This window comes from Lathyrus oleraceus, chromosome 6 (assembly GCF_024323335.1).
Source record: "Lathyrus oleraceus cultivar Zhongwan6 chromosome 6, CAAS_Psat_ZW6_1.0, whole genome shotgun sequence".
In the NCBI taxonomy this organism is placed as follows: Eukaryota; Viridiplantae; Streptophyta; class Magnoliopsida; order Fabales; family Fabaceae; genus Lathyrus; species Lathyrus oleraceus.
This window is the reverse complement of record NC_066584.1, coordinates 523316870-523330109: the sequence shown is the minus strand read 5'-3', so window position 1 is coordinate 523330109 and position 13240 is coordinate 523316870.

Sequence of the window (13240 nt, the reverse complement as noted above, 5' to 3'; positions counted from 1 at the left end):
CATCATCATTTCTATAATTCCCACAATTCAATCAAATTTCATGGGTTTAACATCAACATTTTCATCTTTCCACAATTCAATCAAATTTCATGGGTTTAACATCATCATTTTCATAATTCCCACAATTCAATCAAATTTCATGGGTTTAACATCAACATTTTCATCATTCCCACAATTCAATCAAATTTCATGGGTTTAACATCATCATTTCTATCATTCCCACAATTCAATCAAATTTCATGGGTTTAACATCATCATTTTCATCATTCCCACAATTCAATCAAATTTCATGGGTTTAACATCAACATTTTCATCATTCCCACAATTCAATCAAATTTCATGGGTTTAACATCATCATTTTATAATTCCCACAATTCAATCAAATTTCATGGGTTTAACATCAACATTTTCATCATTCCCACAATTCAATCAAATTTCATGGGTTTAACATCATCATTTCTATAATTCCCACAATTCAATCAATTTCATGGGTTTAACATCAACATTTTCATCATTCCCACAATTCAATCAAATTTCATGGGTTTAACATCATCATTTCTATCATTCCCACAATTCAATCAAATTTCATGGGTTTAACATCATCATTTTCATCATTCCCACAATTCAATCAAATTTCATGGGTTTAACATCATCATTTTCTAATTCCCACAATTCAATCAAATTTCATGGGTTTAACATCAACATTTTCATCATTCCCACAATTCAATCAAATTTCATGGGTTTAACATCATCATTTCATCATTCCCACAATTCAATCAAATTTCATGGGTTTAACATCATCATTTCTCAATTCCCACAATTCAATCAAATTTCATGGGTTTAACATCAACATTTTCATCATTCCCACAATTCAATCAAATTTCATGGGTTTAACATCATCATTTCTATAATTCCCACAATTCAATCAAATTTCATGGGTTTAACATCAAATTTTCATCATTCCCACAATTCAATCAAATTTCATGGGTTTAACATCAACATTTTCATCATTCCCACAATTCAATCAAATTTCATGGGTTTAACATCATCATTTTCATCATTCCCACAATTCAATCAAATTTCATGGGTTTAACATCAACATTTTCATCATTCCACAATTCAATCAAATTTCATGGGTTTAACATCAACATTTTCATCATTCCCACAATTCAATCAAATTTCATGGGTTTAACATCATCATTTCTCATTCCCACAATTCAATCAAATTTCATGGGTTTAACATCATCATTTTCATCATTCCCACAATTCAATCAAATTTCATGGGTTTAACATCAACATTTTCATCATTCCCACAATTCAATCAAATTTCATGGTTTAACATCATCATTTCCATAATTCCCACAATTCAATCAAATTTCATGGGTTTAACATCAACATTTTCATCATTCCCACAATTCAATCAAATTTCATGGGTTTAACATCAACATTTTCATCATTCCCACAATTCAATCAAATTTCATGGGTTTAATCATCATTTCTATAATTCCCACAATTCAATCAAATTTCATGGGTTTAACATCATCATTTTCATCATTCCCACAATTCAATCAAATTTCATGGGTTTAACATCACATTTTCATCATTCCCACAATTCAATCAAATTTCATGGGTTTAACATCATCATTTTCATAATTCCCACAATTCAATCAAATTTCATGGGTTTAACATCAACATTTTCATCATTCCACAATTCAATCAAATTTCATGGGTTTAACATCATCATTTCTATAATTCCCACAATTCAATCAAATTTCATGGGTTTAACATCATCATTTTCATCATTCCCACAATTCAATCAAATTTCATGGGTTTAACATCAACATTTCATCATTCCCACAATTCAATCAAATTTCATGGGTTTAACATCAACATTTTCATCATTCCCACAATTCAATCAAATTTCATGGTTTTAACATCATCATTTCTATCATTCCCACAATTCAATCAAATTTCATGGGTTTAACATCAACATTTTCATCATTCCCACAATTCAATCAAATTTCATGGGTTTAACATCATCATTTTCATCATTCCCACAATTCAATCAAATTTCATGGGTTTAACATCAACATTTTCATCATTCCCACAATTCAATCAAATTTCATGGGTTTAACATCATCATTTCTATAATTCCCACAATTCAATCAAATTTCATGGGTTTAACATCAACATTTTCATCATTCCCACAATTCAATCAAATTTCATGGGTTTAACATCATCATTTTATAATTCCCACAATTCAATCAAATTTCATGGGTTTAACATCAACATTTTCATCATTCCCACAATTCAATCAATCAAATTTCATGGGTTTAACATCACATTTTCATCATTCCCACAATTCAATCAAATTTCATGGGTTTAACATCATCATTTTCATCATTCCCACAATTCAATCAAATTTCATGGGTTTAACATCAACATTTTCATCATTCCCACAATTCAATCAAATTTCATGGGTTTAACATCATCATTTTCATCATTCCCACAATTCAATCAAATTTCATGGGTTTAACATCAACATTTTCATCATTCCCACAATTCAATCAAATTTCATGGGTTTAACATCATCATTTTCATCATTCCCACAATTCAATCAAATTTCATGGGTTTAACATCAACATTTTCATCATTCCCACAATTCAATCAAATTTCATGGGTTTAACATCAACATTTTCATCATTCCCACAATTCAATCAAATTTCATGGGTTTAACATCATCATTTCTATAATTCCCACAATTCAATCAAATTTCATGGGTTTAACATCAACATTTTCATCATTCCCACAATTCAATCAAATTTCATGGGTTTAACATCATCATTTTATAATTCCCACAATTCAATCAAATTTCATGGTTTAAATAACATTTTCATCATTCCCACAATTCAATCAAATTTCATGGGTTTAACATCAACATTTTCATCATTCCCACAATTCAATCAAATTTCATGGGTTTAACATCATCATTTCATCATTCCCACAATTCAATCAAATTTCATGGGTTTAACATCAACATTTTCATCATTCCCACAATTCAATCAAATTTCATGGGTTTAACATCAACATTTTCATCATTCCCACAATTCAATCAAATTTCATGGGTTTAACATCATCATTTCTATAATTCCCACAATTCAATCAAATTTCATGGGTTTAACATCATCATTTTCATCATTCCCACAATTCAATCAAATTTCATGGGTTTAACATCATCATTTTCATCATTCCCACAATTCAATCAAATTTCATGGGTTTAACATCATCATTTTCATAATTCCCACAATTCAATCAAATTTCATGGGTTTAACATCAACATTTTCATCATTCCCACAATTCAATCAAATTTCATGGGTTTAACATCAACATTTTCATCATTCCCACAATTCAATCAAATTTCATGGGTTTAACATCATCATTTCTATATTCCCACAATTCAATCAAATTTCATGGGTTTAACATCATCATTTTCATCATTCCCACAATTCAATCAAATTTCATGGGTTTAACATCAACATTTTCATCATTCCCACAATTCAATCAAATTTCATGGGTTTAACATCATCATTTCTATAATTCCCACAATTCAATCAAATTTCATGGGTTTAACATCACATTTTCATCATTCCCACAATTCAATCAAATTTCATGGGTTTAACATCATCATTTCTATAATTCCCACAATTCAATCAAATTTCATGGGTTTAACATCATCATTTTCATCATTCCCACAATTCAATCAAATTTCATGGGTTTAACATCAACATTTCATCATTCCCACAATTCAATCAAATTTCATGGGTTTAACATCAACATTTTCATCATTCCCACAATTCAATCAAATTTCATGGGTTAACATCATCATTTCTATAATTCCCACAATTCAATCAAATTTCATGGGTTTAACATCAACATTTTCATCATTCCCACAATTCAATCAAATTTCATGGGTTTAACATCATCATTTTCATCATTCCCACAATTCAATCAAATTTCATGGGTTTAACATCAACATTTTCATCATTCCCACAATTCAATCAAATTTCATGGGTTTAACATCATCATTTCTATAATTCCCACAATTCAATCAAATTTCATGGGTTTAACCAACATTTTTCATCATTCCCACAATTCAATCAAATTTCATGGTTTAACATCATCATTTCTATAATTCCCACAATTCAATCAAATTTCATGGGTTTAACATCAACATTTTCATCATTCCCACAATTCAATCAAATTTCATGGGTTTAACATCACATTTTCATCATTCCCACAATTCAATCAAATTTCATGGGTTTAACATCATCATTTCATCATTCCCACAATTCAATCAAATTTCATGGGTTTAACATCAACATTTTCATCATTCCCACAATTCAATCAAATTTCATGGGTTTAACATCATCATTTCATCATTCCCACAATTCAATCAAATTTCATGGGTTTAACATCAACATTTCATCATTCCCACAATTCAATCAAATTTCATGGGTTTAACATCATCATTTTCATCATTCCCACAATTCAATCAAATTTCATGGGTTTAACATCAACATTTCATCATTCCCAAATTCAATCAAATTTCATGGGTTTAACATCACATTTTCATCATTCCCACAATTCAATCAAATTTCATGGGTTTAACATCATCATTTCTATAATTCCCACAATTCAATCAAATTTCATGGGTTTAACATCAACATTTTCATCATTCCCACAATTCAATCAAATTTCATGGGTTTAACATCATCATTTCTATAATTCCCACAATTCAATCAAATTTCATGGGTTTAACATCATCATTTTCATCATTCCCACAATTCAATCAAATTTCATGGGTTTAACATCAACATTTCATCATTCCCACAATTCAATCAAATTTCATGGGTTTAACATCATCATTTCTATAATTCCCACAATTCAATCAAATTTCATGGGTTTAACATCATCATTTTCATCATTCCCACAATTCAATCAAATTTCATGGGTTTAACATCATCATTTTCATCATTCCCACAATTCAATCAAATTTCATGGGTTTAACATCAACATTTTCATCATTCCCACAATTCAATCAAATTTCATGGGTTTAACATCAACATTTCATCATTCCCACAATTCAATCAAATTTCATGGGTTTAACATCATCATTTCTATAATTCCCACAATTCAATCAAATTTCATGGGTTTAACATCAACATTTTCATCATTCCCACAATTCAATCAAATTTCATGGGTTTAACATCATCATTTTATAATTCCCACAATTCAATCAAATTTCATGGGTTTAACATCATCATTTTCATCATTCCCAATTCAATCAAATTTCATGGGTTTAACATCAACATTTTCATCATTCCCACAATTCAATCAAATTTCATGGGTTTAACATCAACATTTTCATCATTCCCACAATTCAATCAAATTTCATGGGTTTAACATCATCATTTCTATAATTCCCACAATTCAATCAAATTTCATGGGTTTAACATCATCATTTCATCATTCCCACAATTCAATCAAATTTCATGGTTTAACATCAACATTTTCATCATTCCCACAATTCAATCAAATTTCATGGGTTTAACATCATCATTTTCATCATTCCCACAATTCAATCAAATTTCATGGGTTTAACATCATCATTTCATATTCCCACAATTCAATCAAATTTCATGGTTTAACATCAACATTTTCATCATTCCCACAATTCAATCAAATTTCATGGGTTTAACATCATCATTTTTATCATTCCCACATTCAATCAAATTCATGGGTTTAACATAACATTTTCATCATTCCCACAATTCAATCAAATTTCATGGGTTTAACATCAACATTTTCATCATTCCCACAATTCAATCAAATTTCATGGGTTTAACATCAACATTTTCATCATTCCCACAATTCAATCAAATTTCATGGGTTTAACATCATCATTTTCATCATTCCCACAATTCAATCAAATTTCATGGGTTTAACATCATCATTTTCATCATTCCCACAATTCAATCAAATTTCATGGGTTAACATCAACATTTCTATCATTCCCACAATTCAATCAAATTTCATGGTTTAACATCATCATTTTCATCATTCCCACAATTCAATCAAATTTCATGGGTTTAACATCAACATTTCTCATTCCCACAATCAATCAAATTTCATGGGTTTAACATCACATTTTCATCATTCCCACAATTCAATCAAATTTCATGGGTTTAACATCATCATTTCTATAATTCCCACAATTCAATCAAATTTCATGGGTTTAACATCAACATTTTCATCATTCCCACAATTCAATCAAATTTCATGGGTTTAACATCATCATTTTCATCATTCCCACAATTCAATCAAATTTCATGGGTTTAACATCAACATTTTCATCATTCCCACAATTCAATCAAATTTCATGGGTTTAACATCATCATTTCTATAATTCCCACAATTCAATCAAATTTCATGGGTTTACATCAACATTTTCATCTTCCCACAATTCAATCAAATTTCATGGGTTTAACATCATTATTCTATCATTCCCACAATTCAATCAAATTTCATGGGTTTAACATCAACATTTTCATCATTCCCACAATTCAATCAAATTTCATGGGTTTAACATCAACATTTTCATCATTCCACAATTCAATCAAATTTCATGGGTTTAACATCATCATTTCATCATTCCCAAATTCAATCAAATTTCATGGGTTTAACATCAACATTTTCATCATTCCCACAATTCAATCAAATTTCATGGGTTTAACATCATCATTTTCATCATTCCCACAATTCAATCAAATTTCATGGGTTTAACATCAACATTTTCATCATTCCACAATTCAATCAAATTTCATGGGTTTAACATCATCATTTCATCATTCCCAAATTCAATCAAATTTCATGGGTTTAACATCAACATTTTCATCATTCCCACAATTCAATCAAATTTCATGGGTTTAACATCAACATTTTCATCATCCCACAATTCAATCAAATTTCATGGGTTTAACATCATCATTTCATAATTCCCACAATTCAATCAAATTTCATGGGTTTAACATCAACATTTTCATCATTCCCACAATTCAATCAAATTTCATGGGTTTAACATCATCATTTCTATATTTCCCACAATTCAATCAAATTTCATGGGTTTAACATCATCATTTTCATCATTCCCACAATTCAATCAAATTTCATGGTTTAACATCAACATTTCATCATTCCCACAATTCAATCAAATTTCATGGTTTAACATCATCATTTCTATAATTCCCACAATTCAATCAAATTTCATGGGTTTAACATCATCATTTTCATCATTCCCACAATTCAATCAAATTTCATGGGTTTAACATCATCATTTTCATCATTCCCACAATTCAATCAAATTTCATGGTTTAACATCATCATTTTCATCATTCCCACAATTCAATCAAATTTCATGGGTTTAACATCAACATTTCATCATTCCCACAATTCAATCAAATTTCATGGGTTTAACATCATCATTTCTCTAATTCCCACAATTCAATCAAATTTCATGGGTTTAACATCAACATTTTCATCATTCCCACAATTCAATCAAATTTCATGGGTTTAACATCATCATTTCTATAATTCCCACAATTCAATCAAATTTCATGGGTTTAACATCATCATTTTCATCATTCCCACACTCAATCAAATTTCATGGGTTTAACATCAACATTTTCATCATTCCCACAATTCAATCAAATTTCATGGGTTTAACATCAACATTTTCATCATTCCCACAATTCAATCAAATTTCATGGGTTTAACATCATCATTTTTTAATTCCCACAATTCAATCAAATTTCATGGGTTTAACATCATCATTTTCATCATTCCCACAATCAATCAAATTTCATGGGTTTAACATCAACATTTTCATCATTCCCACAATTCAATCAAATTTCATGGGTTTAACATCAACATTTTCATCATTCCCACATTCAATCAAATTTCATGGGTTTAACATCATCATTTTCTAATTCCCACAATTCAATCAAATTTCATGGGTTTAAAATCACATTTTCATCATTCCCACAATTCAATCAAATTTCATGGGTTTAACATCATCACATTTTTATAATTCCCACATTCAATCAAATTTCATGGGTTTAACATAACATTTTCATCATTCCCACAATTCAATCAAATTTCATGGGTTTAACATCAACATTTTCATCATTCCCACAATTCAATCAAATTTCATGGGTTTAACATCAACATTTTCATCATTCCCACAATTCAATCAAATTTCATGGTTTAACATCATCATTTTCATCATTCCCACAATTCAATCAAATTTCATGGGTTTAACATCATCATTTTCATCATTCCCACAATCAATCAAATTTCATGGGTTTAACATCATCATTTCTATAATTCCCACAATTCAATCAAATTTCATGGGTTTAACATCATCATTTTCATCATTCCCACAATTCAATCAATTTCATGGGTTTAACATCAACATTTCTCATTCCCAAAATTCAATCAAATTTCATGGGTTTAACACTAACATTTTTCATCTTTCCACAATTCAATCAATTTCATGGGTTTAACATCATCATTTCTATAATTCCCACAATTCAATCAAATTTCATGGGTTTAACATCAACATTTTCATCATTCCCACAATTCAATCAAATTTCATGGGTTTAACATCATCATTTTCATCATTCCCACAATTCAATCAAATTTCATGGGTTTAACATCAACATTTTCATCATTCCCACAATTCAATCAAATTTCATGGGTTTAACATCATCATTTCTATAATTCCCACAATTCAATCAAATTTCATGGTTTTAACACCAACATTTTCATCTTTCTCACAATTCAATCAAATTTCATGGGTTTAACATCATCATTTCTATAATTCCCACAACTCAATCAAATTTCATGGGTTTAAAATCAACATTTTCATCATTCCCACAATTCAATCAAATTTCATGGGTTTAACATCGACATTTTCATCATTCCGACAATTCAATCAAATTTCATGGGTTTAACATCATCATTTCATCATTCTCACAATTCAATCAAATTTCATGGGTTGAACATCAACATTTTAATCATTCTCACAATTCAATCAAATTCCATTGGTTTAACATCTACATTTTCATCATTCCCACAATTCAATCAAATTTCATGGGTTTAACATCATCATTTCTATAATTCCCACAATTCAATCAAATTTCATGGGTTTAACATCAACATTTTCATCATTCCCACAATTCAATCAAATTTCATGGGTTTAACATCATCATTTCTATAATTCCCACAATTCAATCAAATTTCATGGGTTTAACATCATCATTTTCATCATTCCCACAACTCAATCAAATTTCATGGGTTTAACATCACCATTTCTATAATTCCCACAATTCAATCAAATTTCATGGGTTTAACATCATCATTTTCATCATTCCCACAACTCAATCAAATTTCATGGGTTTAACATCATCACATTTTCATCATTCCCCAATTCAATCAAATTTCAGGGTTTAACATCATCATTTCTATAATTCCCACAATTCAATCAAATTTCATGGTTTAACATCAACATTTTCATCATTCCCACAATTCAATCAAATTTCATGGTTTTAACATCATCATTTCTATAATTCCCACAATTCAATCAAATTTCATGGGTTTAACATCATCATTTTCATCATTCCCACAACTCAATCAAATTTCATGGGTTTAACATCAACCATTTCACCATTCCCAAAATTCCATCAAATTCCATGGGTTTAACACCAACATTTTCATCTTTCCCACAATTGAATCAAATTTCATGGGTTTAACATCATCATTTCTATAATTCCCACAATTCAATAAAATTTCATGGGTTTAACATCAACATTTTCATCATTCCCACAATTCAATCAAATTTCAAGGGTATAACATCATCATTTTCATCATTCCCACAACTCATTCGAATTTCATGTGTTTAACATCAACATTTTCATCATTCCCACAATTCAATCAAATTTCATGAGGTTAACATCATCATTTCTATAATTCCCACAATTCAATCAAATTTCATGGGTTTAAAATCAACATTTTCATCATTCCCACAATTGAATCAAATTTCATGGGTTTAACATCATCATTTCTATAATTCCCACAATTCAATCAAATTTCATGGGTTTAAAATAGACATTTTCATCATTCCCACAATTCAATCAAATTTCATGGGTTTAACATCAACATTTTCATCATTCTGACAATTCAATCAAATTTCATGGGTTTAACATCATCATTTTCATTACTCATACAATTCAATCAAATTTCATGGGTTTAACATCAACATTTTCATCATTCCCAAATTCAATCAAATTTCATGGGTTTAACATCAACATTTTCATCATTCCCACAATTCAATCAAATTTCATGGGTTTAACATCATCATTTCTATAATTCTGACAATTCAATCAAATTTCATGGGTTTAACATCATCATTTTCATCATTCCCACAACTCAATCAAATTTCATGGGTTTAACATCAACATTTTCATCATTCCCATAATTAAATCAAATTTCATGGGTTTAACCCCAACATTTTCATCTTTCCCACAATTGAATCAAATTTCATGGGTTTAACATCATCATTTCTATAATTCCCACAATTCAATCAAATTTCATGGGTTTAAAATCAACATTTTCATCATTCCCACAATTGAATCAAATTTCATGGGTTTAACATCATCATTTTTATAATTCCCACAATTCAATCAAATTTCATGGGTTTAAAATAGACATTTTCATCATTCCCACAATTCGATCAAATTTCATGGGTTTAACATCAACATTTTCATCATTCTGACAACTCAATCAAATTTCATGGGTTTAACATCATCATTTTCATTATTCGTACCATTCAATCAAATTTCATGGGTTTAACATCAACATTTTCATCATTCCCACAATTCAATCAAATTTCATGGGTTTAACATCAACATTTTCATCATTCCCTTAATTCAATCAAATTTCATGGGTTTAACATCATCATTTCTATAATTCGTACAATTCAAGCAAATTTCATGGGTTTAACATCATCATTTTCATCATTCCCACAACTCAATCAAATTTCATGGGTTTAACATCAACATTTTCATCATTCCCACAATTCAATCAAATTTCATGGGTTGAACATCATCATTTCTATAATTCCCACAATTCAATCAAATTTCATGGGTTTAAAATAGACATTTTCATCATTCCCACAATTCAATCAAATTTCATGGGTTTAACATCAACATTTTCATCATTCTGACAATTCAATCAAATTTCATGGGTTTAACATCATCATTTTCTTACTCCCACAATTCAATCAAATTTCATGGGTTTAACATCAACATTTTCATCATTCCCACAATTCAATCAAATTTCATGGGTTTAACATCAACATTTTCATCATTCCCACAATTCAATCAAATTTCATGGGTTTAACAGCATCATTTCTATAATTCTGACAATTCAATCAAATTTCATGGGTTTAACATCATCATTTTCATCATTCCCACAACTCAATCAAATTTCATGGGTTTAACATCAACATTTTCATCATTCCTATAATTAAATCAAATTTCATGGGTTTAACCCCAACATTTTCATCTTCCCACAATTCAATCAATTTCATGGGTTTAACATCATCATTTCTATAATTCCCACAATTCAATCAAATTTCATGGGTTTAAAATCAACATTTTCATCATTCCCACAATTGAATCAAATTTCATGGGTTTAACATCATCATTTTTATAATTCCCACAATTCAATCAAATTTCATGGGTTTAAAATAGACATTTTCATCATTCCCACAATTCGATCAAATTTCATGGGTTTAACATCAACATTTTCATCATTCTGACAACTCAATCAAATTTCATGGGTTTAACATCATCATTTTCATTATTCGTACCATTCAATCAAATTTCATGGGTTTAACATCAACATTTTCATCATTCCCACAATTCAATCAAATTTCATGGGTTTAACATCAACATTTTCATCATTCCCATAATTCAATCAAATTTCATGGGTTTAAACTCATCATTTCTATAATTCGTACAATTCAAGCAAATTTCATGGGTTTAACATCATCATTTTCATCATTCCCACAACTCAATCAAATTTCATGGGTTTAACATCAACATTTTCATCATTCCCACAATTCAATCAAATTTCATGGGTTGAACATCATCATTTCTATAATTCCCACAATTCAATCAAATTTCATGGGTTTAACATCAACATTTTCATCATTCCCACAATTCAATCAAATTTCATGTGTTTAACATCATCATTTCTATAATTCCCACAATTCAAGCAAATTTCATGGGTTTAACATCATCATTTTCATCTTTCCCACAACTCAATCAAATTTCATGGGTTTAACTTCAACCATTTCACCATTCCCAAAATTCAATCAAATTCCATGGGTTTAACACCAACATCTTCATCTTTCCCACAATTGAATCAAATTTCATGGGTTTAACATCATCATTTCTATAATTCCCACAATTCAAAAAAATTTCATGGGTTTAACATCAACATTTTCATCATTCCCATAATTCAATCAAATTTCATGGGTTTAACATCATCATTTTCATCATTCCCACAACTCAATCAAATTTCATGTGTTTAACATCAACATTTTCATCATTCCCATAATTCAATCAAATTTCATGAGTTTAACATCATCATTTCTATAATTCCCACAATTCAATCAAATTTCATGGGTTTAAAATCAACATTTTCATCATTCCCACAATTGAATCAAATTTCATGGGTTTAACATCATCATTTCTATAATTCCCACAATTCAATCAAATTTCATGGGTTTAAAATAGACATTTTCATCATTCCCACAATTCAATCAAATTTCATGGGTTTAACATCAACATTTTCATCATTCTGACAATTCAATCAAATTTCATGGGTTTAACATCAACATTTTCATTACTCCCACAATTCAATCAAATTTCATGGGTTTAACATCAACATTTTCATCATTCCCACAATTCAATCAAATTTCATGGGTTTAACATCAACATTTTCATCATTCCCACAATTCAATCAAATTTCATGGGTTTAACATCATCATTTCTATAATTCCCACAATTCAATCAAATTTCATGGGTTTAACATCATCATTTTCATCATTCCCACA